At 37.3% G+C, this 25,432-nt stretch overlaps 1 long non-coding RNA gene across 1 annotated transcript; it reads left to right on the top strand.

Moving 5' to 3' along the window:
• The first annotated feature begins 60 nt into the window (after positions 1-60).
• On the top strand, positions 61-23,825 carry LOC107978728. Its single transcript, XR_003481648.2, has 3 exons — positions 61-110; positions 12,050-12,101; positions 22,479-23,825. It is a non-coding gene; the product is annotated as an uncharacterized LOC107978728 (long non-coding RNA).
• The last annotated feature ends 1,607 nt before the right edge of the window (positions 23,826-25,432 follow it).

Raw genomic sequence — 25,432 nt, 5'->3', positions numbered from 1 at the left:
CCCTATTGGCCAATAGTGTTTTTTTCATTAACCAATAAGAGAGATATATACACAGAAGAACTTCTCCCATCACCAAAATGTGCTCAGTTTCCTTGGGTGATCTCATTCAGGTAGGTGGCTCTTGGGTTTCTGAGTATAAACTGAGGTATCTGGTGACAGATATATTATGTCTATAATGTAAATATACACCCTCAAGGCTATTCCATTTTTCCTGAGTGTGAATATGAGTCCATACCAACATCAGAAACTCATAATGAGGCTTTTCTTTGGAAGCCTTCTTCTGTTTCCTATTTTCCCCCTAAATTTTAATTCCTCCTTTACAACCTCTGAAATGGACTCAGCATTACAAAAGCAAAATGCAAGAGTGAAGGGTCTTATAACCATCTCTGAAGTAAAAAAATAATACAAGGGCAAATTAACTTTAAAAAAGGAGAAATCCTTTTAAGAGTTTAAGAAGTTAAACAGTATTTTATTTTTATTCTTCAATCACATAAATAGCAATTAATACTTTGATAAACTACTTTTATGTATGAGAGATGCAATAATTATCATATATATATATATATATATATATATATATATATATATATATATATATCTGATTTGGAAAATAATTGAATTCAACAGGTAAAAATATGCATTCACATTGATTAAATACTATAACTTAAATAACTGAACAAGAACCAGAAACTGGATGTTTCTTCTTTTCACTGTATTGTAGGAAGTTAGAAAATCTTCAAGGAAAATATTGTTATCCAGAACTGAAAACCTAATTCTGTGAAATATTAATTTAAATGTGTTACATTAATTTATGCTGTGCAATATTGGTTTAATGATGCAAAGATGTGTTGCATTCTTTTATGCTGCATTTGTCTAACTCTGTGAAGAGTGTTATGTTGCCTGTCTAAAACACCTGATTGGTCTAATAAAGAGCTGAAGGGTCAGTAGCTAGACAGGAGAGAGAAATAGGCAGGGCTGACAGACAGCAAGAATAAAAAAGAAAGGAGCAAGAAAAGGAGGCGAGAAGGACTCCAGGAGACAGTGACCCAGCCACCCAGTCACCCAGCCACCCACAGAGAAAGAAGGAAAAATAGATACATAGAATTAAAAAAATGTAAAATCCCAGAGCCAAAATTTAGTTAAAGAGAAACAGGATAATTTATTAGAAAATCTGGCTAGAAACAAAACAAGCTAAGGCGGGGCATTCATGAGTAAGAATAAGCCTCCATGCATATATTTGTTTGGGAGCTGGGTATCGGGCCCTCAAAGAGTAAATCCAAACAATAAAAACAACAACAATCTAGTATTCAGTCAAGAGATAAACAAACAAACATACAAAAAAATCCTTGTATGGAAACAATGCAGTCAAGAGCTAGTCCTATATCACATCACAGGTTTGTTTGCTGAGGAAATCAGAGGTACAAACCACATGAAAAGGCAGCCTACTCTGGATGGCACCTGTGTCTTACAACCTATGCTGCTCAAAAGCTCCTGGTCTGGGTATAAGTTACAGGTGGAATGATTGTGGTGCTGTGGCTGACAGGACAGTTGAGGAAGCACCTATCTGGTCAGTTTCAGTAATAAAAACTGCTTGGATAATTAGAAAAAATTGTGCAGTGCAGTGATCGTCAATTACTAAAAAGGGCTATGATGGCCAAAGTCAAACAAAAGTGCCCTCCCTATTGGATAAAATACAGCTTAGTTACAATAACCTTAATAAAAACAGGGATTTTGTTGAAATGGTTTGGATTGGAAATGTATTAGTCCACTTGACAGTGGCAACTGGCAGAATGGCTTCTGGGAAAAATCATCCCTAATTCATTGGTCTGCCTCTTGCATGCAGAATAAAAATTACCGGCTCTTGCTTAAAATGCCATGTGACTTAATTTTCAGCCTCATTTCTTTTCTGGCTAAGCATAAAGGCAATTTCAAAAAGTGAAGAATAGTCTAATATGCGTTGGCACAAATCTTTTGAGAGATGGAAATATTAGCTAATACTACAATTCAACTCCAGTTTTCACCAGCCAACCCACTGTAGCTGAGACTTCTAAACATGTGCTTTGTAGATTCAAAGACAAAAAATGCTTGTTTTCTAAATTTTGACTGTTTTATTGTTTGATTTTCTTATAATTGCTTCAGTAAAACAATATTCTTACTTACTAAATTCACCCTTGGAAAACCTCCTCATTAAGTATACAGTGAATGACTTTATAGTCCTCTCTTCAAATTAATGCTCTCTTTCATTTTTTTTTTTTTTTTACTGAAAATACATCCCAACCATAGTTTTCCCTCCCTCCATTCATGCCAGCTCCTCCTCACCTCACTATCTCCCCAAATCCATTCCCTCCTCTGTTTCTCTTCAGAAAAGAGCAGGCCTCCAAGAGAAGACACCCAATCAGGACAAAACAAAATACAATAAAACAAGGTAGAAGTCCTCATATGGAGGCTGGATAAAGCAACCCAATATGAGGAAAAAGATTTCAAGAATAGCCAACATAGTCAGAGACACGCCCGCTGTGAGGAGTCAGTCCACAAGAGCATAAAGCTAACAGCCATAACATATACGCAGAGGACCTGGGACACAGCCGTGCAGGCTCTGTGATTGCCACTTCAATCTCTGTGAACCCATGTAATGTGGTGATGTATTGTTTATGATCTAACAAAGCAACTGGACATAAAAATGCAAAGCTAGCCACAGCCATAGAGCCAGGCAGTGATGATACACACCTTTAATCCCAGCAGCCATACGAGCTAGCCACGGAGGCCCGGTGGTGGTGGTACGTACCTTAAATCCTAGGACTCAGGAGACAGAGGCAGACAGATCTCTGATAATTTAAGGCCACACTAAGCCGCATGAAATTGATCTAGTCTAAAAGAGAAACAGCTCACACAAAGGTGATCTGAGCACTTGGGATCACATGCATTTAATCCCAGCACTGGGGGGAGGGGTGGAGACAGGGGTGATATGGCCAGCAGGAGAGAGGAATGTAAGGCAGGAGGAGCCAGACACTGAGAGGAATTGCAATCTGAGGCTTGGTGGAGAGCAGTACAGTGCATGTTTGCCTCTGAGGATTCGTGGAGACAGGATCACCCATTTTGGTATGAGGCAGAGGTAAGAGCTAGTGACTGGCTGCTTTGCTTTTCTGACCTTTATCTTGAACCCCAATATCTGTCTCTGGGTTTTTGTTATTTGTGTTACAATGTAAACCCTGCTTAGCTGATTCAGTGGGACACATTCCTCTGGTGTCCACCATACCCTCTGATTCATACAGACTTTCCTCCCCTTCTTCTATGGAGTTCCTTGAGCCCCTAGGGGAGGGAACCAATGGAGACCTCCAGTTTAGACTTTGTTTCCATGTAACATGTAACGTCTGTCTGTGGGTCTTGGCACTTGCTCTCATCAATTCTTTGCTTAGTGATGGTTATAACTGTTTTATTCCATGATAATGGGTAATAAGTAGATGTCTTTAGCTGAAATAATTTCATCAAATAGGATTCTTTTTTTGGAGCTTAAACAGCTGTTAGAATTGTGATGAAATAAATGGGTTACTTACTTCAGCTACTAAAAACAGGACGAGGCAGTGACATCCTCTGAATATGTCCTGTAATCTGGTACTAGTGAGCTAAACTAGCATACTGTCTTTTCCAGGTAACTATGTGGCATCAACTTATACACAGGGAATGAATCCAAAGTAAAGCTAGCATTTTCAAACTATGCACAATCCCAATATAAAAGAGAGCTGCCCCTTACTACATTTTGATGCCATTTCAGTTAGTATCCAATGATTAATTGCTTCATTCTCTATTTAACCTCGGGGAACAAAAGCTCAACTTTGATTGGACTGCCACATGTCTGAACTGTTCTTCACAACCACCCTTCAGTGCAGAGATGTAGGGGAAACTAAGGGAAATAAAGCCTGAAAATAAGTAACTCTAAAATTAGTTTTAAAAAGCAGATTTTCAATATACTTTCTCACTTCTACTTTAAAATAAACATGACAAATTATTTCCTATCACTTGTATTTTTTTTAAAATCTTTATCACTCTTTGGTAGTCATCACTGTAAGCTGCCTCAGATCTCCAATTAAAAGAGATTGTCTTATTGGATAAAAATTTAGGTTCAAGTGTTCACTATCTTCTAGTAACTTGAGTTATTTCAGAGGCTTGCACGGCCTGAAAGTAAAAATATCAAAGGTGATATTTGCCACAAATAAAATGCAAACCAAAAAAGTATGCATATTAAAAGGCATGTGTTCAACAAAGCAGGTTTTAAGCCAAGATCAGTTAGAAGCAACAATTCTGACAGGAAGAATGCTGGTGGCATCACAATAAATACCTTATTCAAAAATATGCTCCAAAACCATAATGACAGAGATAGCACACTATTGCAACAACACCAAAGAAAGCACAAATTCAAACAGAAAAACAAGACAAAAAAACACAGAAACCAATGCAATAGAATAAAGGACCAGGGAGAGGAGAATTTGTTTGAATATCCATATGATTATTTATAAAGAAGCCCAGAACACACACTGTAGGAACAACATTTCTTTCAGCAAACGATGCTGGGAAAACTTGATACACCCATGTAGGAAAAATGAAACTAAAGTTCTGTCTCTCTCCATATACAAAGATCATGCACAATGGGTGAAGACCTCAATCTACAATATACAATGTTTTAATTAATAAATGAAAATGTAGATAGAACATCAAAACACTGGTACTACAATGTCCTCCCAAATAACTTCAGTAGCTTGGAAAATTAGAACATAATATATAATGGATTACATTCTATTAACACCCTTCTATACAACAAAGGAAATAGCAGAGTGAAAGGGGAATCAAGACAATAGGAAAAATATTTGCCAGTTATTCCTAGGACAGGATTAATAACCGGTTGCTTTTAGCATTTTTCTTGTTCTATGCTTTTTGGTAAATTGGCTATTATGTGGCCTGGAGAGTTTCTTTCCTGGTAATGTCTGTTGGGGATTAGAAATCCCTTATGCATCTGCATGCATGCCCATATCTTTACAAAATTCAGGAAATTTTATACTTTCATTCATTCTTTCTACACTGACGAACTCAAAAGATTTGACAGGAAAGGAACAAATAAATCAACAAGTAGCTAAAGATTTGGATACCAATGCTCAAAAGAAACAGAAACAGTCAAAAATGTACAAAATATTTTTTATTAATTTTGGAAATGCAAAAAAATTCCATTGAAATTGTGTCTCAGTCAGAATGTCTATTATAAAATTTTTTTTACCCCTGTTGTGAATGTGAATAAAAGAGAGCCTTTATATGCACTGTTGATGGGAATGTAAATTAGCCCCGCTAGTATAATGAATAATAGGAACGTTTTTCAAGATGTTAAATATAAAACCACAATGTGATCCAGCTAGCACACTTTTAGATTTGTGTCTAAAGGAAACAAAATCAACTCAGAAAAAAAGAAATGGCTGCATACTTATGTTTGTTACAGCAATGTTCACAATTTCCTGTATATGCTCAGCTAAAAATAAATGGCCAAAGAAAAACATGATTAATATACAAAATGCAATTTTATCCACTCATTGAGGATTAAATCATGTTAAGTGAAATAAGCCAGATACAGAAAAACAAAAAACAAATATTTCATCTTGTATGTAGAATGGGGTCAAGAAAAGTTGTGTCAAGGTAGAACACAGAGTGCTAAGAAAAGCAAACTGAAGGAGGTAGATTGGGAAGTCTGAGAAGATGGTGAGGACTGTAGGTTATATTAAGACACAAAGGAAACACAAAAGCAAAACCTACTAATCTGAACAACTAACATCACAAAGTATAAACATTATTGTTTCTACACCCTCACAAAACTTAAAGTCTATTTGGATATTAAAAAATATTGGCCACAACTATTTTCCTTCAATCATGTCTACATGAATGTAATTATGATTGTAACATGTATTATTTGAATAAATACACTGAATAGAATGAAAATGTGGCCACACTGAGTACAGTGTTCTGTTATGATTTCTGTTATGATATGTAATTGTACTAAATAAATCTTCTTGAAGAGCTCTGAGCACATGCATTTTGTCACAGTGAAATATGGCTATGATGACTTTGGTATGTGTCTATCTCATTACCTGTGATGTGGAAATATCATGCAATGTTACCTCAGATATTCCTGTGACTGTCATTCTTAGTAAATTCAACTTGACATGTCAAAGCAACTGTCCTCAGATGGAAGAAAAAACTCCTTAAAGTTGGGAAGTTCCAATGGGATTTGTTCTAATTAGTCTACATCCATTTGATTACATACTCCATAATTGGTTCTGACAAAACATTCACATAGGTGAATGCCAACAGAATATTGTCTTCTTGAATGTTAAATATCTTCAAAAATATTTTTCAGCAAAACCAATGTCGGTGAAAGCATTGGAAGTGTCATTTTGACCTAGGCAGAAAGTCTCCCAGAAAATTTAAAGGAATGGGAATAAATTTTTTTAAAAGATTTCTTTAAAATTTTTAAACTATTTTAATTTATGTCAACCAAAGCCTATTACAATCTTATATGGATAAAGTAACTAAATACATGAAGTAACTCCCCAGCAAAAATAAGCAGGTTGTTGCCTAGTTTGTTTATTTCTCTTCAAGCTACAAAGGACATTGAATCTGAACCCTGAGAGTAAGTACTTTGTTATTTATATATTTACTTCAGGGTGTGTGAACAGAGAATAAATGCAATAACACGATACAAAGTATAACATTGAACTATTAAAAAAAGGTAAGATAGAGTGTGAATGCCACCAAAGCATGGATTCCAATAAAAGTCATGTCGTACATAAATTTAAGTCGACTGGTTCATTACGTGTGTTTTCATGCCTATGTATAGAATGTCAAACTCTGAGTTAGATGTTGTCTGTGGTCTACTAAAAAAGTCACCACTTTTTCATTCTGGGAATAAATCATCTCACATATATCAAACAAGGATGATCCACTTTTCCTTCATGAAAAGCACATTGAAATTCCATCCGGTCTCCTGGTGTTCAGTCGTAAAAGTCCTCAGAAGTGTCAGTGATGAATGCTTTTTTGGTGCTAATGAGTTGGCCAGTATCAGCATGACTCAGGACTGAGGCCGGTCATCAGGGACCAAAATAGGATTAGAGAGTTGCTACTTTCAGCCTCACTCCCATCCCTCAAGTGAGGTAGAGGGGCTAAATGTTAAGCTAATGATGAAGGTTCAATAATTTAATAAGTGATGCCTGCATAGTGAAGCACACATAAACCACAAGGAGTTTCTAGCTCTTACGATGCTTGGGGTTTCTTAGAGAGTTTTGTGTCAGAAGCTGTGAAAGCTATGTACTCCTTCCCGTAGGTTTTTAACCATCCACGTCTTCTATATGCTCTATGACGTCCCTCATCACAAACCAGTATATCTAAGGGTTTCACTTGGTTCATTGGGCCACTCTGAGAGATTAATCATACTTGGCAAATGGGCTGATGGAACTTTAATTTATATCATGCCAATCAGAAGCATTGGTAAAACAATCTGAGTCTTATTGGCATCCAAAGTTGAGTTGATAGTCTTGCAGACTGAGACCTGCATCTATGGATTGGCCAGTATTTCCAGCTAGTTTCAAAGTAGAATTGATTTGCATGCAAACTTCTCTTTTTTTCTTTTTATTTAAATTGGAAACAAGCTTGTTTTACATATCAATCCCAGTTCCTTCTCCCACCCCTCCTCCCCTGCCCCCCAACCCCTCATCCCATCCCTTTCTGCTCCCCAGGGAAGGTGAGGCCCTCCATGGGGGATCTTAAAAGTCAGTCTTATCATTTGGGGCAGGGCCTAGGCCCTCCCCCATATGTCTAGGCTGAGAGAGTATCCCTCTATGTGGAGTGGACTCCCAAAGTTCATTTGTGTACTAGAGATAAATACTGATCCACTACCAGAGGCCCCATAGATTGCTGAGGCCTCTTCACTGACATACACATTCAGGGGGTCTGGATCAGTCCTATGCTGGATTCCCATCTATCAGTCTGGGGTCCATGAGCTCCATAGGAAAAAACTCAATGAAGTCTTGTGATTTGGTGATTTTAATTTTCTTCTTAAGCAAAATTCTATTTATAATTTTTATTGTTCCTCATGTAAGAATATTAAAGATCAATAATTTAAATTATCTTGTCTACAAAACACAGCATTGATGGCTGAAAAACAACATTAAAATACTTTTGTGTCTTAAGATACTGGTAGCTAACACATGTAGTTCATAGTGCAGTAACTCATGCATAATATGAGATTTTGGTTTCAATATTTAAATGACAAGAGTGAAGTGTGTGGTTGTCATTCAGATATCAACACTCTTAAAAGGAGTTCCAATGATCTAGCCCTCAAATTTGCATTTGGGACATCATTAAATATCTTTATAACAATTGGTTTGTGAGTATATTATGGTGATACAGTAGAAAATGCCCACACTTCATACCTTTAGTAGTTTGTAATGTGAGTTATTCAACCCTTCCTGACCACCTAAGGTCTTGTCAAGGGATAAGCTCTCTAAAATAAACCTTCTATGCTCACTCTGTGAAACATTTGAGGAAGGTTGGATGGTGCAAGTAGCAGTTTCTTTTGGAATTCATCTTTCAAAGAAGTCAAACTTTCCTTCAAAGACAACAAACATAATTTATATTTCAAGTTAGACACACACTATTTTTATAGAGCTACCACCAGAATTAAAAAAAGCAACTAAACAGACAAGATTCATCAATTCTTGCCACTAAAACTTAGAGTTAACTCAGTTTTAGAAGATGCATTTATTCTGGGTTATATGATTTCAGCTTCTAAGTAGATTTCTGCAGTAAGAGTTTCAAGTGGTTTCGTAGATTTGGGAATAGGAAACAATTCCCCAGACTAAAGGGAATTTATTACCTCTATTTGCTATGGTCAAGCACCACAGTTTGTTCAATTTAAAGTATACTGACAGAAGAGAACTAATTGTGAACATGACTTTTTGTTCAAGATTCAATAGCAACGAAATATCACTCCAAATCAGCTATGGTATGCATCTGTAGACATTGAAATTAGTAATGCATTACTCAGAGCTGTTTAGCAGATAAGCAACCATACTGGCAGTATTTTAAGTATACCAGTATACCTTTAGATAAACTCCAAAACTCTGGCTGTAAAGAACTGTGAAACAAAACCATCATTACTCATGTGGACAAAAAGAGAGAACCAGAAATTCATGTCCTTGAAACATATATTATTCCAACGCCACACGACGATGTGATTCTTTAACTATCAGACTCTCAAGAGGGCTTGCTTCCTCTCTCACTGTACCTGACAAATGGTCACTTGCAATCTTCCCAAATTAAATGCTAAAAAAAGTGACAGTGACAGATAGGCAGATGGGACAGTGAGCTTCTGCTGGGTTTTCTTATCCTTGTGGGACTCAATCACTATAAAGTGCAAGAGAAAACAATGGAAACTGGCAAGGCACTCATTTCTCCCCATCACCATTCTACTAGGTGATGAAGTTAAACTAGCTCAGTGGTTTCATCATCCTTGGTTCTGTTTTAAGTATTTCAAGTAGGAGTTTAATGCCTCTGTATATGGTAAGATGAAGACGCAATAGAAGAGGCAAACAGTAATAGAGTTTTACTCTTAATTGATTGTTAAGCTAATAATTCCTTTTATGACTTGTGAAGAGAAATACATTTGACAGAGGCTTTATCACTACAGTAACTCTAATTTCAATATTTTTATTTCATGAACACAGAGTTATATTTTTAGAATACTCTCTGCCCTCATAACAAATTAGTCCTTAATTTGAAGATTATTTTTATAGAAGACTGTAAGAACATTTTATGTCAATGATGTAGAGACATATTAGAAGAGTAGATCTCTCTTGAACACCTTTAGAGACATAAGAAATATTTAGTTTTTAGATTTATTAAGTATGTAATTTTCAAAACAATATTTTAAAAGCTTAATATTATATTTTGGATCTGGAATGTCATTAAATGCCTAGCTATTACAAGACTTTTCACAGTGAGCAAAGTGTTGGACAATATCCTGAAATCTTCAAGAGGTAGGTTTGAACAGAAAATAATTGATTCAAGATCTGTCTTTGAAAGTGCTTTTGATACTGGTCCCAAAGTCTTCTGCATGAGGGAAGGTTGTGATATTGTGACATCCTGTGCTTTGTTCTTCACCCTGTGGTGTCTGTGTTTCTGCTTACATTGTAGGTGGCCTTTTGTATTTGCAATGTCTTCTGACCTCACATTGCATAAATGCCCCAAAACACATAGAAAGATACATGGCCATATTCACTCAATTATGTGAGCTTTATCTGAACAATGTTGTGACCATCTACTAGAATTTAAACAAACAACATCCTTCCTTGTTGACACTTTTTTCTTATGTCACTGGAGTCACAAAAGTGCTGTATGTATTGTTGATTATAATCAATATTTTGAAGTGTTTAGTCCACTTATATTGTAGGAAAACTAAAATTCTAGATTTTATGATCTATGGAACTGTGTTGTTATAAAAATTTTAGCTGAAATTGGATAATAATAGATATGGGACTTGCCCTTCTATGGCATTTTGGAAACATGATCAGCTTGTCATTTATCTCACTCAGTGCGTGGTGTGAAATAATTTGGCTGTGTTTATCTATTGCTACTGGCCAGTATTCTCTCCTTATGTAAGTTTGGAGGAAACTGAATATAAGCAATCTAAATCCAAAATGAGACCATGTGTGTTGTCTTTCAATAAAACAGAGTTCAGGTGTCTCCTGCCCAGGCAACACAGAGCTACTGACTCAGTGTTCAGATCCCTGTGCCAGCGTCGCCTTTGCTGAGGATATACAGGTTAAATGTTGGGCTAAATAGTCATTGGTACAGATCTGTACATTGTGCTTGCACTGAATCTCCTCCTTTTTACTTAATTATGTACATCTCGTGTTCAAGGAATTATTTGCTTATTTATTCACTTAAAGTGGAAGACATTTGAATGTGAATTCTGAAGGCACCCAATAGTTTGCTCATACTCTGTGTCTCTCTCTTTCCTATTTGTGGTGTGTGTGTGTGTGTGTGTGTGTGTGTGTGAGAGAGAGAGAGAGAGAGAGAGAGAGAGAGAGAGAGAGAGAGAGAACATTACACTAGAGATTTCTGTTTCAGATTAGAAAGACAATTCTCATGGGGACAGGTGACTTTTTATTGTCTTTGACTATCCCAATACTTGTGTTATTGGTGTGGTAGCTCCCATTACTACTCAGTGAATGATGATTTAAAAATTTTGTGAATTCTATTCTCACTTAGTTTATTTTTATATGATGATTCATATCTCAATCCAGCAATAACACACAATCTTTTTCCATATCATCCCTGTATTTGACTAATTGTACCGAGGAGGCTTTTAACCCAGGGGCTCATTTCCTTTCATTCTGTATTCATGTTTTGGATAAAAATTCACATTTCATTCTTTTTTTAATTAAGATTTGTAAAGTTATGGGTATGCAGGCCTTCCTGGATGAGTTTCTGTGTGCCATAAACATGTAAATTCCTACAGAGTCTTGAAAATGCCATCAGATTCCCTGAAGCTGAAATTGCAGGTAGTTGTGAGCCACTGACAGTGAGTGCTGAGGACATAACTGGCCTCCTTTGGAAAAGTCATTCTCCAGTCCCTGAACTCACATTTTTTTTATTTTAATCACACAGCCTCAAGTTGTTAAGCTGTTAATTAGGCTACAGTATAGAGAAAGAAAACCCATTTAAGCTGAAAAAAATGCTTTTTTTTTCTTTTCCAAAAGTTTCAGAACTTCTATCAATAGAAGTTTTCAAACATGTGGAGTTTTATTCACAATTAATTTAGAGTGTTGCTAAATACTCTGTTCCCCTGCATGCCTTTTAATATTCTTCACTCAAGTAATGGAGAAAATTTTAATGCCAATTATTATTCCCAAACTAAATATGTATCATATAATATTGCATTATAACAATATTTTTCAGTTCACTACTTCTTTATCTCTTATGCTTCCAAACATGGGCTCTTCATGTCTTTCAGGAAACATGGACATGGAACAGTTATTTTACTTAGAAAAGCTTCAAGATTCCAGGTAATAGTATTTTCCTACTTAGGGTGGCTGACTCACTTCCATTCGTTTTTACAGTTGTATGTCTCCGCAAAACCATGAACACAAATTAAATGCTGGAACTAAATGACACAGTCATCACCAATTCACTTCTCAACTCTTAGACATGATTGTGGGTGACACAATGATCAGTCTGCCTTGTTCTTTTGTCATAACATAATAGCTAAACGGAACAGTAACCACAGCCATGGCTAAACACTGCCTGTGTAAAATTACAGTTGCTGTCTCTTTTACATGTTCTGTCTTATTTGTAAGAAGTACAGAGAGTCTAAAAATGTCTCAGAAGGAAGAAAGAAGAGACAACTGTACAAACTGTCTCTTCTTTTTGTACTTCATGTCAGCATTAATCAAAGACATTTTTAAAAAATCAGTCTTATTTTTATTTGTATGTATGCTCACTGATCACCTTATTCTATTCTTATATATGAGGAATCTGCATATGGGAATTTAAAAGTTGAAAAATATACATATGTAATAAATGTACAAATAATATGTACACGTATACATACATATATATGGCTTATGCTTTTATAGAACAAGTCCCACAACCTGCAATGTGAGCTAGAAAGGAATACAAAGCAAAGGAGGCAGGACACAGTTCATGGGAGGGATTACATAGTACAGGGGAGGCAGTACATCATACATGGAGACAGTACATAGTTCAGGGGAGACAGTGCCTAGTACATGGGAGGCAATACATAGTGCATGGAGGCAATGCTTGGTACAGTCCTGAACAAGAGCAGTAATATGAAGACTTTCCTTCCCCTGCTTATTTCTCCAATGGCTTCCAATTAAATACTCAGTATAGCACAGTGCCATATCATGAGTCTCTTGAATCCTGTCATTTCCATTCCTGTTACTAAAGAAGGTGCATTCGTTACTTTGCTGTAATAAAACACCATGACCAAAAGCAATTTAGGGAAGAAAGAATTTATTTTGGTTGTTGGATCCAGAGGAACAAGATACCTTCCTAGTGGGGAGGCCTGGTAGGAAGTTGTTGGCATGACAGCAGGAAAGGGAAGCTGAAAGATCAAAGCTTCAATCACAAGCATGAAACAGAGAGCAAACTGGAAGTGTGGTGAGACTTGAAACTCTCAATCTATTCCTAGTTACATATTCCCTTAACCAAAGGTTACACCTAGACACAACCTTTCCAAAGAGCGCCACCAATTGGTGACTAAGTGATCAAATGCCCGCTCTTATAGAGGACTTTTCTTTTTCAAACCATGAATCAAGAACCCAAGTCGGTGCAATTTAAAAACTTAAGAGTTTGATATTTTTTTTTCTCTCAGATATGACTTTGGCTTTATTGTCATTACTTTAGCCAAACCCTTCATTAACTTCAAAGATAAGGAATGTAAAGTGTGGAAATGCAGATGAGAAAGTTACTATAGAACACTTTTAAAAATATTTCATTATTGTCTTCTAGAAAACAGCGTCAAGGCAATCCTTAAAGGGTATATGTAAGTATCCCAAATAGTAGCAATACCTCTCTGTACATCTTGACATAGAAGACATACTACCAGAGTAGAAAATGTAATAGCAATTTAAAAACTCAAACTCTAGACAGTTCTCAAAGATAGTTTATTTAATTTTAAAAAACTCAATAGACAAGATAAACAGAGATACTGTAGTGAGGAAAAGTATCCTAAATTCTGGGGCTTGATTTATGATTTTTCTTACACCAGTTTACTCAGTAGAGTCCATGACTGTAAAGGTAATTTGTCATCTAAGTGAGTAAGTAGCAGAAGTGCGTGAAGGATATTTCACACTCAAATTTGCCTTACTTTCCTAGAAAGAATCAGAGTGCACTCAGCATAAGTGGAAGCTTTTCTGCCTGGCATGTCTGAGCACAGACAACTTTTTCATGTCTTGTAAATGCTAACTGAGGGGCACATGAAAGGGGAAGTGTTTGCAGAAGAGGGTTGGAATCACAAAGAGATTATTCACACCATCCAGGAGTGAGAAGGAAAAGTACAATGAATGGCTGAAGGTACACTTAAAACAGCCCTGCTCTTACCACTTGGATGTGTCATGTTTGTATGCAGTTTTTGGCAAGACCTTTATTCCTGATACAAACACCCACATGACAAGAGCATCCTGATGTGACCTGCAAAAACAATCTTTCCCTCTAACTATCAGTGCTTTAATAGAAAGACCTATAAATGAATTCTGGGAGTGATGGTACTTACTTTGATGTTTTGAGAGTGACCTTATCCTGATTCATTTTGCTTTGAGAAATAAGGCCCAGTTCAACTCCATTTGAGAGTGGCTTGGAGTGGATCCAAGTGTCTTGCTTCTCATACACTGATCTTGAAAAGAGTTAAAACAGATTTCTAAAGACACAGTTGGGTTTTTACAAGTCCCTCAGACTATTAAAAGTCCTAAGAATTGACAGATCTTGACCTAATTCAATAAAATTATAATTCCATCCCCAAAATTGTTTTGAGTCTATAGGAGGACTCATCCCATTGAAATATGAAGCCTTCAATTCTTTGTAACAAGATCAAAATAAAACTTGTAGAAATGAGATTCTACATTTTGTAGAAACCCAATTAATTTGTAATTATCTATATTTTCAATATATGGGTTCATTTAAGAATGAACTTGATATGTGCTGTCAGTTGCAACTATTTAAGACATAAAAATATACAAATTGCTTAAAATGATAGGAAAACAGTATTTTTAAATTATTTAGATTAACTAAGAAGGGCACAGTTGTTCCAGAGGTGAAAATGAGGTAACATAACAGTATTTTCTTATAGTATATTCACTCTTTCTTCAGGATTAGCAATCTGAAACAGGAGAAGACTAAATTGACTCCTACTCATGTGGGCCATGTCTAGGGTCAGAGGAAAGCCCTCCAATATGCTTCACTAATCTCACCTGTGGTGATTTGAGGGCATGGCAAGTATGGTGGATGCAAACGTTGAGAAACAGGACCCTGAAGCTGGGATAGTCTGGTCTGTTAACAAGGTAACCCTAAGGCTGAAAAGCTAAAGAAGTCCTCCTTGGCCTAACCTCTTTCCACATTAGAGGAATTGGCTAATTCCTTTTTCACTAAGCCAACCTGAAAGTAAACCCTGTAGAAAAGGAAGTACTTGGTTGCCAAGTCTGTGTCTGAAAAAGAAAAGTCAAATGCTCTGCCAACTGTCACAAAACAAATCGGTAGTAACAAAAGTGGTGTTACTGAGGTTTTAAGCCTTGAACAATGCCTGGGTATTGTTCCAACTCAAGACATCAAGCCACAGTAAAATCCCCATTCATCAACATGGGACAAAACTTCATGCTACCATCACTCCCAGGACTGTCTTGACTCCCCTCAATGGGCATAAACCCACAGTAGAGTGGTTTTCTGGAGGCTATTACCTATCATGGAGATAGTTTCCTTCCCTTTACTCCATCATAAGGACTCCACCAGAACTTCTTAGCACCACCTTCCTGAGAATCAGAAAACCAACCAATACAGCTAAGGATACTTGGAGAACAAAGACACCAAGATGGTGAGATCTTAGACATGGAGTGGTCAACTTTCCAAGAAAGCTGTGAACCCACAGATTTTTTACCAAACTCAGAGCTTTTCTTCAGTTCCTGAGCTACATGTAATCCATATTTTCCCTTAAGGAGTGGAATTCCTCCTCACAAAATTGCAGAAAACCAACCAACTCATAGCAATTGAACAACACGCAATTGCACCATTCCTGGGTCAAGGAAGAAATAAATAAAGAAATTAAAGACTTCCTAGAATTCAATGAATATGAAGATACAACATACCCAAACTTCTGGGACACTTTGAAAGCAGTACTAAGAGGAAAGTTCATAGCTCTAAGTGCTCACATGAAGAAACTAGAGAATAGTCACACCAGAGAGTTGACATCACAGCTGAAAGCTCTAGAACAAACGGAAGAAAATTCACCCTGGAGGAGTAGAAGCCAGGAAGTAATCAAACTGAGGGTAGAAATCAATGAAGTCGAAACAAAGAAAACAATTCAAAGAATCAATGTAACAAAGAGTTGGTTCTTCCAGAAGTCAACAAGATAGAAAATCATTTATCCAAACTAAACAAAAAGCAATTTCAGAAATGAAAGGGGGGAGATAACAGCAGACACTGAGGAAATCCAGAGAATCTTCAGGTCCTACTTTGAAAACTTGGACTCCACAAAATTGGAAAATTTAAAGGAAATGAACAATTTTCTGGACAGATATCACTTACCAAAATTGAATCAAGAACGGATAAGCAACTTAAACAAACATATAAACTCTAAGGAAATAGAAGCAGTCATCAAGTCTCCCAACCAAAAAAAGCCCAGGGCCAGATGGCTTCAGTGCAGAATTCTACCAGAAATTCAAAAATTCAAAGAAGAGATAATACCAATACTCCTCAGATTGTTCCACACAATAGAAGCAGAAGGTTCCTTGTCAAACTCTTTTTTTTTTTTTTTTTTTTTTTTTTTGGTTTTTCGAGACAGGTTTTCTGTGTGTAGCTTTGGAGCCTATCCTGGCTCTTGCTCCGAAGACCAGGCTGGCCTCAAACTCACAGAGACCCACCTGCCTCTGCCTCCCAAGTGCTGGGATTAAAGGTGTGCACCATCAACACCTGGCGCCAAACTTTTTTTACGAGGCTACAATACCTTGGTACCTAAGCCACACAAAGACACAACTAAGAAAGAGAACTACAGACCAATATCCCTCATGAACATACATACAAAAATACTCAATAAAATACTGTCAAACCAAATCCAAGAACATATCAGAAAAATTATCCACCATGATCAAGTAGGCTTCATCCCTGGGATGCAGGGTTGGTTCAGCATTGGAAAATCTATCAATGTAATCCACCATATACACCAACCGAAGAAGAAAACCCACATGATCATCTCACTAGATGCTGAAAAGACCTTTGACAAAAATCCAATATCTCTTCATGATAAAGGTCCTGGAGAGATCAGGAATAACAGCAACATATCTGAACATAATAAAAACAATATACAGTAAGCCAACAGCCAACATCAAACTAAATGGAGAGAAACTCAAAGCTATTTCTCTAAAATCAGGAACAAGACAAGGGCTGTCCATTCTCTCCATTTCTCTTCAATATTGTCCTTGAATTTCTAGCTAGAGCAATAAGACAACAAAAGGAGATCAAGGAGATACAAATTGGAGAGGAAGAAGTCAAGCTCTCACTTTGCAGATGATATGATAGTCTACAAAAGTCAACTGAAAAACTCTACCGCGGAACTCCTACAGCTGATAAACACCTTCAGCAAAGTGGCAGGATACAAGATTAACTCAAAAATCAGTAGCCCTACTATATATGGATGATAAATGTGCTTCGAAAGAAATCAGAGAAATATCACCCTTTACAATTGCCACAAACAACATAAAATACCTTGGGGTAGTGCTAACCAAAAAAGTGAAAGACCTGTATCATAAGAATTTTGAGTCTTTAAAGAAAGAAATTAAAGAAGATACCAGAAAATGGAACGATCTCCCATGTTCTTGGATAGGTAGGATCAACATAGTAAAAATGGCAATCTTGCCAAAAGCAATCTACAGATTCAATGCAATCCCCATCAAAATCCCAGCACAATTCTTCACAGACCTTGAAAAAAATTCTCAAGTTTATATGGAAAAACAAAAGACCCAGTATATCCAAAACAACCACGTACAAGAAAAGAACTTCCGGAGGCATCACCATCCCTGATTTCAAGCTCTATTATACAGCTATAGTCCTGAAATATTGGTATTGGCACAAATATAGATAGGTAGACCATTGGAATCGAGTTGAAAACCCTGATATAACCCACACACCTATGAATGCCTGATTTTTGACAAAGAAGCCAAAGTTATACAATGGAATAAAGACAGCATCTTCAACAAATGGTGATGGCATAGCTGAATGCTGGCACGTAGAAGACTGCAGATAGATCCATATCTATTTCCATGCACAAAACCTAAGTCCAAATGTATCAAAGACCTCAACATAAACCCAGCCACACTGAATTCATTAGAAGAGAAAGTAGGAAATACCCTTGAATTAATTGCTACAGGAGACTGCTTCCTGAACATAAAACCAGTAGCACTGAAACTGAGAGGCTTCTGTAAGGAAAAGGACACAGTCAACAAGACAAAAGGACAGCCCAAGGATTGAGAAAAGATATTTACCAACCCCACATCCGACAGAGGGCTGATATCCAAAATTTACAAAGAACGCAAAAAGCTAGGCTCCAAAACACCAAATAATCCAATTAAAAAGTGGGGTACAGAACTAAACAGACAATTCTCAATAGAGTAATTTAAAATGACTGTAAGATGCATAAGAAAGTATTCAACATCCTTCACCATCAGGGAAATGCAAATCAAAACATCTCTGAGATACCGTCTTACACCTGTCAGAATGGCTAAAATCAAAAAGGGGAACAGTCCTCCACTGTTGGTGGGAGTGCCAACTTGTACAGCCACTTTGGAAATCTGTATGGCGATTCCTCAGGAAAATGGGAATCAGTCTACCACAAGATCCAGCAATCCCACTCCTAGGCATATACCCCAAAGAAGCACATTCATACAACAAGGACATCTATTCAACTATGTTCATAGCAGCATTATTTGTAATAGCCAGAACCTGGAAACAACCTAGATGCCCCTCAACTGAAGAATGGATAGAGAAAATGTGATACATTTACACAATGGAGTACTTACTACTCAGTGGGGAAAAAAATCTATGGAATCTTGAAATTTGCAGGTAAATGGATGGAACTAGAAGAAACCATTCCGAGGTAACCCAGTCACAAAAAGACAGGCATTGTATGTACTCACTCATATATGGATTTTAGACATAGAGTAAAGGATTGCCAGGCTGCCGGAGAGGCTGGTAAACAAAGAGGACCCTAAGAGAGACATACATGGTCCCCTGGAGATGGGGAAAGGAACAAGATCTCTTGAGCAAATTGTGAGCATGGCGAAGGGGGAAGGGAGCTAGGAAAATTTGAAAGGGGGAAGAGGAGGGGTGAGGAGGAAATGAGGGAGCAGAAAGTTTGAGTTGGGGGAAGAATAGAAGAAAACAAGAAAGGAGATACCAGAATAGAGGGAGACATTTTAGGTTTACAGAGAAATCAGGCGCTAGGGAAATGTCTGGAGATCTACAAGGATGACTCCAACTAACAATCTAAGCAACAAAGGAGAGGCTACCTTAAATGCCCTCCCCTGATAATGAGATTGATGACTGACTTATATGCCATCCATTAGCCTTCATACAGCAGCTGGTGGAAATAGAAGCAAACATCCACAACTAATCACTGAACTGAATTGGAATCCACTTGCAGAGAGGGACAAGTGATGAGCAAAGAGGTCCAGACCAGGCTGGTGAAACCCACAGAAACAGCTGACCTGAACAAGAGGTTGCTTATGGACCCCAGACTGATAGCTGGGAAACCAGCGTGGGACTGATATAGACCCCATGAATGTGGGCGTCAGTGAGGAGACCTTGGAAATCTATGGGTCCTCTTGTAGTGGATCAGTACTTATCGCTACCATAGGAATGGACTTTAGGAACCCATCCCACATGGAGGGATACTCCCTGATCCTAGACACAAGTGGGTTGGCCTAGGCCCTATCCCAAAGAATATGACAGACTTTGAAGACCCCTCCCATGGAAGGCCTCACCCTCTCTGGGGAACAGAAAAGGTATGGGATAGATAGGTAGGGCCTATCTATGGTGGGGGGCAAGGGAGAAGGGGAGGGAGAGGGGCATGGGATTAACATGTAAAATAATTTCTTTCTAATAAAAAAAGACAAGTTTCTTACCAAGAACTTAGTTTACTAACATAATATACATATTTAAAAGTATATCCAGAAACTTTTTTAAAAAAACACTGTAAAACACAGGAGCATTTGCCTTCATGGAAAGCTTAGTATCACATTCTTATCAAATAACAGTAGAAGAGAAAATAACCCGAAATATCCAGAATAAAATGTACATCCAATAAATTCACAACCATAAAAGTAATCTTTAAAGTTAATGGATTTTTAAAAGATTTTATGTTTATTTTTATTTATGTTTGTATAAAGGTATGTGCCTCCATGTGTGGAGTGTGTGTGTGTGTGTGTGTGTGTGTGTGTGTGTGTGTGTGTGTGTGCATAAGAATGTGCTTTTGTCTCCTTTTACCATGTGGTCCTTTGGATAGACTTCAAGTTCAGTCAACTTTGTGACAGAAACTTGGGCATGAAGATACACAACTATGGTTCAAGGACTTGGGACACTGAAGCAAGAGTATTGAAAGATACAGGGCAGCCTGTACTATGCAGAGAGATCTACTACAAAATGAAAAGTAAATCAGTCAATAAATCAACAGATAAATTCTGCTCAGCATTCAAAGGCATGTCTCCATTTTCTCCAGTCTTCTTGTTCTGCCTCAACCTTCCAGTTTTGGTCCCGTTAAGCTCTTGTACTTGCTGCATGTGTCTGTTCTTGGGCTATTGAGTCTGAGATTTTCTTTCCAGTTTAAGTATTCTAGTGTCTGTTGTCATAATACCATCACTTTTAAACTCCATTCTAAAAAGGCCATCTCTCTCATAGTGATAGTTAAAAATTTTGAATTCTTTATTAAGTCAAAAGTTCATTGTTTTCCCCTTTCATCTTCTCTTTCATTGTAAGGATGGCATGGCAGGAGTTGGGGGGGGTGAAACGAAGAAGTTTAAAACAAACACTCTGAAGTATTTTTTCTCAAATATTTGGTAACATTGGAATTTTCATTTGATTTTCTTTCAAAGTCACTTTGTCATTGTTCAAATTGATTAATATTTATCCTGAGCCCAATATTAGACTATAACCTTAAAATAATACCTGAATTATAATCTTTACAATATAATAGAAAAGAAAATTGGACCATTGTTATAATTGATCTTAGTTTTCAAAAGAAGCTGTCAATAGCCTATAAGATAGCATTTTTATGAGTTCCTAAATGCATAATTTATTCAGGTGGTTGAGCTCAGGGAATATTATTTTTCATTGTTATCCATCACAAACATACCTGTTAGCCAGCCAGCAGCAAAAACAAATGAAGAAATCAACAAATGAGAAAAAAAAAGCACCATACAAGTCTGTTTACCTACTGCAATGATTAAACCTTTGTGGCCAGCTTGACTGGGCACATCATAGAATCGCATAGGAGCATCCTGAGTCTATCTACTAGGGCATGTGCAGAAAGAAGGGTATAACTGAGGTGGAAAGAGCAATCCTGAATGTGGGTGGCACTGCCATGGGGGAGGAGCCTCAGCCTTCCGCTGTGTGTGTGTGTGTGTGTGTGTGTGTGTGTGTGAGTGTATTCCTTGACTACCCCTGACCCCAGGTGCCACACTTCCCTATCAGGATGGCTCTACTCTGTAAACATGAGTCAAGTAAATCCTCCTTTGCTTATTAAGTTGCATTCATCAGGCATTTTATGTAGTGAGCAAAGTAACTGGCACAGAAAAATGAGTGTTACTGTAGCTGTGATAAATCTAATCACCTACTTAGTAGGCTTTGAAACTGGAATGGTAAAGGGGTATTGAGGAGTTTGGAGCCATGAGACAGAGAACCAAAAAAAAAAAAATGTCCTAAGCAGAATTCAATAAGCCAAGGGGTCTAAAGGCCATTGGTGTCACTCTCAATTAACAATTGCTTTCATTTTGTGTCCTGAGAACTTGACTGAGGCTGAATTGAACAGTAATGTGTGGGGCACAAAAAGAAAACAAACCAAAACAAACCAAAAATCCTTCAAAACAGGATGTCAGCTAAACTGGGGCTTGGTTTCTGTTTTGTTTTTTGTTTTTTGTTTTTTTGTTTTTTTTTTTTTGGTGTGTGTGTGTGTGTGTGTGTGTGTGTGTGTGTGTGTGTGTGTGTGTGTGTTTAGAACACAGCTTTTGTTTAGATCTCCAGTGAGAAACTTAAATAACTGTAAAACATGCAATTTTGCAAGTAGAGGAGTGTGTGTGAATTTGAAGCTATGGGCATGGAGGAAAAAGGAAAAGCACCTAAATCTGTTAAAAAAATTTTTAAAGACTAGACAACACCTATGCACTGGGGTAATCGTAAAGGCACCCCAAGGACAATTAGTACCCTGCATAAAGAAGGCTTCAACTTGTGAAAATACAAGTAATTTTTTAAATGAAGGAGTAAAACTCAATGATGTCACCACAGGGTTTCCCTTTCCAAAAATGGCCTCCTTGAAAAATGTTTCCACCCACAGGGTAAGTCTCAAATGCACACAAAAACCACTCCAACTATATCCTAAGGGGACCAGGCAGCATCTTTATATAGGAGCGAATTTGGCAGTATTATTTACCTAGTACTATCTTTTTCAGGATGAAAGTGTGAGAATCAAGGGGTTTTGGTGGCTGATGTTAATGCTGTGGAGAGCTGCTAATGCAAGGCCCTGTGTGGCAGGGACGGAGTCTGCAAAGATGAACTCAACGGCCATTGCATGGAGATGAAGGTGAAGCTTAAGTTGCAATAAACAACCTAAGACATCAGAGATACCAGGACTCTGTGATGCTTGCCAAGGAAAGCCTCAGCAAGAGTAGATTGGAGCCTGCACAAGGCAGAGGTCCTGTTCTCTGAAAACAAATGCACTGGAGATGTGTGGCTATCCAAGGACATTGGAGTCTGGATGGCTTCATTATAAGAACCTAGATAATGATTTAAGGTGCAGGATTTGGTTTGGACCTGCTGGGTTTCAATCTTGTCTTGGTCTGATTGTTCCTGCTGTAAGAAAAAAATATTTCCCCTTTCAGAATAAGAAGGTTTGCTTTACACCATTGGATATATCTAACACTTATTTTGTATTGTAGAGGGCCTCACAGTTAACCGATTGCCTTAGACTTAAATGAGAGTGTCTTTAAAGAGCTTGTGTGGGTATGTCAATAGATATGTAACTTAGGGGCAAAGGCCTACAATGGGCATCACTGGGTTGGAGGCTCAGAAAAAAAGGACAAAGCAAGCAGAACACTGGTGTTGATCAGTCTGTGCTTCCTGACTGCAGACAGCAGGTGACCAGGTATCGCCCATTTCTGCTGCCATGCTTTCTCCAACATGACCCTGTATGCTCAAACCATGAAGCAAAAAGCTCCAGCGGTGACCCAAAGTCCACTCTTTCCTTTTTATTTTTCTTGGGGATTTTGCAACAGCAATGACACTAATACAGTAGCCCTTGGCATGCTTTGCTTGCTCCTTAGTGTCATACATCTGAGAATTTCACATTTCATAGTTCAGTTACCTTCTGTGAGTCAGATGGAATTTAAAAATAAACGTCTATTCTTATCTAAATATTTGCATATATATGTTTTAAATGACTATAATGTCTGCTATAGTTCTTACTGCATAAAAGTCTCATGATAGTGTATACATATTATAAATAATTTCCTTTCTGAATAAATTTTCATAATAATTTTGTACTGAGCACACAGTATTTGAGTGTGCCATAAATACTCAAAATGTACACCTAGGTTTAAATTTAACAGGTTTTCAAAAGTCTGTTGGAAATTTAGCTACAGTGGTTACTTCATAAAAAAAAGTATGTAAAAGCTTAAAGTAGAGTTATTAGGTAGATTATTAAGGCTCAATTCTGTGGAATTGGCATATGGCAAATTTTCTCAAAAAATACCCATCCTTGAGTGAAACAGTAAAGCTTCTTGTGCCATCAAAAATTCATCTACAAGAATGGTTGCCTATTGGTTTCTATTGGTAAGCCTTTGTTCTATGTTGTATCCTTTGAAACATAAATGTTTTGGAAAGTTTTTAAAATTTTTAACACATTTTTCAAGTGTCAATAGTTTTATTAAAGCAACGATAAGGTAAAACTACAATTGTTAGAAATGATAGCAAACATACTAAGAAGGCGTTCTCCCGTTGGCAAATTATTCCAAATCTTTGGGTATTGCGAAATGTAGCATGGAATGATTTTCCTTTTGCAAAGTGTGTACATGGATACAAGCTATTTATAAGTGGCCTTGACACTGGAGCTGACACAGAGAGAGCTCTGACGTGCCTGAGTTTCAAAGTGCTTATACCACAGCCTTTTCCAACAAGCTGAGATTATAATAGGCCCCGAAGAAGATGCTTTAGTGAAAGATAGAATTTAATGAATTCATTACTTCATTAGTGTTTTACAAATGCCCAGTGGCCAGGTGATTAGGAAGCTTGTGGCAGTGACTTTGGAACAACATTGGTGATCTGATTTAAATTGCCAGTGTGCTCACAGAGTCATAGATACTATGGTAGAAATAAAAAAGAAATCCTCTGGGAACCCAAGCAGCGCCCACTCTACTGAAAAGCACAGTTCAATCCATTCAGCGTGCCCATCAGGAAAAGCTTTTCTTTGAAGCTCCTGGGTTGCTTCACTAGAATTGCTACTGTACTTTTCAGAATCAGCATATATTGGATGAGGAGTGAGGCAAGGAGACTGCCAGGACAACAACACATCCAAAAGGATTTTAAAAGGAGAAGATAGATTCACACACACACACACACACACACACACACACACACACACAGAGAGAGAGAGAGAGAGAGAGAGAGAGAGAGAGAGAGAGAGAGAGGAATGTACAGAGAGATAGATGATCATACATTTCTGCTATACACTACAAGCATGAACCTAGGTTCTAGTGGGATGGTCCTGTGAATATGGATACTTGCTGATGAATTTGATGGCATGAGTTGAAAATCCTAAAGCCCACATGATAGAAGGAAAGGATGAACCTTCACATGTGTGCTGTGGCACTTGCACATACTCATGCATGCACACATAACAAGCATATAAATATAAAAAATAATTTGAAATATGAGAATAGTGATAATAACTATATAACATAATTTAATTATAACATATAGCACTGATATACTATATATTGAAATTGCATGATTTGATTGTCCAAGCACATATGCACACCTGATTTTTGACAAAGCAGATATATATATCTTTGTCAAAGACAGCATCTTCACTAAATGATGCTAGTCAAACTTGATGTTAGCATGTAGAAGAATAGAAAAAGTTCCATATTTACCACTCTTTACAAAACTCAAGTGGATCAATGACCTCAACATAAAACCAGATAGATACACTGAACCGCATAGAAGAGAAAGTGGAGAACAGTCTTGGGCACATAGTAAAGGAGACATTGCAGGTACTAAGATCAACTGTGGGACCTCAGGAAACCGAAAAGCTCTGTAAGGCAAAGGACACTGTCAATTGGATAAAGTAACAGCCTACAGAATGGGAAATTCTTTTCACTAACTCCACATTTGATAGAAGACTAATATC

This window comes from Cricetulus griseus, chromosome 2, assembly GCF_003668045.3.
Source record: "Cricetulus griseus strain 17A/GY chromosome 2, alternate assembly CriGri-PICRH-1.0, whole genome shotgun sequence".
Lineage (NCBI taxonomy): Eukaryota > Metazoa > Chordata > Mammalia > Rodentia > Cricetidae > Cricetulus > Cricetulus griseus.
Note: the sequence above shows the minus strand (reverse complement) of the source record. Positions and strands in the feature narration are given on the sequence as shown.